Source organism: Otolemur garnettii, unplaced genomic scaffold (assembly GCF_000181295.1).
Source record: "Otolemur garnettii isolate 467f Iridium unplaced genomic scaffold, OtoGar3 scaffold00136, whole genome shotgun sequence".
Lineage (NCBI taxonomy): Eukaryota > Metazoa > Chordata > Mammalia > Primates > Galagidae > Otolemur > Otolemur garnettii.
In genome coordinates, this window is record NW_003852531.1 from 244,320 (window position 1) to 247,632 (window position 3,313).

The 3,313-nt window shown below is 38.1% G+C and overlaps 1 protein-coding gene across 1 annotated transcript in view; it reads left to right on the forward strand.

The window, feature by feature from the left end:
- Positions 1–3,313, forward strand: part of LOC100947382 (suppressor of cytokine signaling 5-like) — a 40,628-nt gene that overhangs the window by 26,807 nt on the left and 10,508 nt on the right.

The following is a 3,313-nucleotide window of genomic DNA, read 5'->3' on the forward strand; positions in this document are numbered from 1 at the left end:
AGAGAAATAACAAAAGACACCTCAGAAATTAAAAAAATCCTCAATGATTACTACAAAAAACTCTATTCTCAGAAATATGGGGAATCTGCAGGAAATGGACCAATACCTAGAAACACACAGAGTGTGAACCAGGGAGAATTAAAAATTTTGAATAGACCTGTATCAAGCACTGAAATAGCAATAACTATACAATATCTCCCAAAACAGAAAAGTCCAGGAACAGATGGCTTCACATCAGAATTCTACTAAACCTTTCAAGAGGAATTAGTACTTATACAACATTTTCCAAAGCATAGAAAAAGTAGGACTACTTCCAAACACATTCTATGAAGCAAATATCATCCTGATCCCAAAACCAGGAAAGGATCCAACAAAGAAAGAAAACTATAGACCAATATTATTAATCAATATCAATCCAAAAATATTCAATAAGATCTTAGCAAACAGAATTCAACAACACATCAAAAAAATTATACAACATGATCAAGTTGGTTTTATCTCAGGGTTACATAGTTGCTTTAACATACATAAATCTATAAATATAATACATCACAAAAATAAAATCAAAAACAAAGACCATATAATTCTCTCAGTTGAAGCAGAAAAAGCCTTTGATAATATCCAGCATCCTTTCATGATCAAAATACTTAAGAAAATAGGCATAGATAGGATATTTCTTAAACTGATAGAGGCCATCTACAGCAAGTCCACAGCCAATATCATAGTGAATGGAGTAAAATTGAAAACATTTCCACCCAGATCTGGAACTAGACAAGGATACACATTGTCTCCACTTCTATTCAACATAGTATGGATATAGGAGGTCAAGCACCAGGCTGATAGAAGCAGCCACGACTCTTGAAGAAGGCCATAGAAGCAAGACAATCTCCTAGCCTGCATGGAGATGCTTTGCTGCCCACAGACAAGCCCTTGAGCAGTTGCATGCGTTAATGAGATAAGATCAGTAGCTCCTTAGCAAGCTAGTGTTATACTTTGTAACATTGGCAGGGCAACAGGATGGGAGTTGAGCCCAGGGGGAAAGAGCACTTGGCAACCATTAAACATGTGATCCTAAAGTGTGGGCCCCCACTCCTGTTGTGTGAGGCTTCAATAAAAGGCCAAGGGAGACGTTTCTCAGGGCTGTCTAGGAAGACAGATGGGAAGCCCACCTCTTGTAGGCATGTACCTTCAATCCTGTCCTGGCTGCTTTTATTCATGCAGCTACAGGGTGCCCACAGCAGGCACCAACAATGGAAGTCTTAGACATTGCAATCAGGCAAGTGAAAGCAGTGAAAGGTATCCAAGCAGGGTGGGAGGAGATCAAACTCTTCGCAGATGATATGACCTTATACCTGGAAAATCCCAGGGACTCGACTACAAAACTCTTAGAAGTGATCAAGGAATACAGCAGCATCTCAGAATAAAAAAATCAACCTTACAGATTAGTAGCTTTTACACATACCAACAATAGTCAATCTGAAAATATAGTCAAGGACTATATTCCTTTTATAGTACTGCCAAAGAAGGTGAAATATCTGGTAATTTGCCTAACAAGGGATGTAAAAGATCTCTATAAAGAGAATTATGAAACTCTGAGAAAAGAAATAGCTGGACACGTCAACAAATGGAAAAACATACCATGCTCGTGGCTGGGAAGACTAAACATTGCTAAAATGTCCATAGTACCCAATACATAGATTTAATGCTGTCCCTATTAAAGCACCATTGTCATACTTTAAAAATCTTGAAAAATAGTACTTTGTTTTATATGAAATAAGAAAAAAACTCAAACAGTGAAGACATTACTCATGAATAAAAACAAATCAGGAGGTATCACCTTACCAGACTTCAGGCTATACTATGAATCTGTGCTGAGCAAAACAGCATAGTACAGGCATAAAAATAGGTAGATTTATGGAACAGAATAGAGAACCAAGAAATGAACCCAGCCACTTATCATCATTTGATCCTTGATTAGCCTATCAAAAGCATTAATTGGGGGAAAGATTCCCTATTTAACAAATGGTACTGGGTGAACTGGCTGACAACCTGTAGAAGACTGAAACTGAACCCTCACCTTTCAGCATTAACAAAAATTGATTCTCACTGGATAAAAGATAGAAACTTAAGACATGAAATTATAAAAATGCTAGCAGAGAGTACAGGGAAAAGGTTTGAAGAAGTTGGTTTGGGAGATATTTTATGAGGAGGACCCCGTGGGCAATTGAAGCAACACCAAAAATGCATTACTGGGATCTGATCAAACTAAAAAGCTTCTGCACTGCCAAGAGCACAGTAAGTACAGCAAGAAGACAGCGCTCAGAGTAGGAGAAGATATTCACAAGTTATGTTTCTGACAAAGGACTGTCAACTAGAATCCACAGAAAACTCAAATTATAAGAACTAATCTATAAGAAAAGAACAAATAACCTTATTTCTTTGTGGGCAAGACTTAAACAGAAACTTCTCTGAAGAAGACAGGTGCATGGCCTACAAACACATGAAAAAATGCTCAACATCTTTAATCATCAGAGAAATGCAAATCAAAACCACTTTGAGATATCATCTAACTCCAGTAAGAATAGCCCACATAACAAAATCCTAAAACTACAGACATTGGCATGGATATGGAGAGAAGGGAACAGTTTTACACTGCTGGTGGGAATGCAAGCTAATACAGCCTTTCCGGAAAGAAGTTTGGAGAATATTCAAAGAACTAAAAATAGACCTGCCATTCAATCCTGTAATTCCCCTACTAGGCATATACCCAGATGATCAAAAATCATTTTACAACAAAGACATTCACACTAGAATGTTTATTGTAGCCCAATTCATAACTGCCAAGACATGGAAGCAACCCAAGTGCCCATCGACCCATGAGTGGGTTAACAAATTATGGTATATGAATACCATGGAATACTATGCAGCCACAAAAAGATGGAGACTTTACATCTTTTATGTTTACCTGGATGGAGATGGAACATATTATTCTTAGTAAAGTATCTCAAGAATAGAAGAAAAAGTATCCAATGTACTCAATTCTATTATGAAACCAATATATATTCACCTACACTTTCATTTGGATGATAAAACACAACTATAGTCCAGAAAGAAGGAGGGAAGAGGAGGGAGAGGGAAGAGTAGGAGGAAGGTCAGGAGGAGGGAGGGTATTTGGTGGGACTTCACCTAATGTGCACAATGGAAAGATACATGTCAAAACCATTAAGACTAGAGTATAGGCTCTGCGCCTGTGGCTCAAGCGGCTAAGGCGCCAGCCACATACACCTAAGGTGGCGGGTTCGAATCCCCAGCC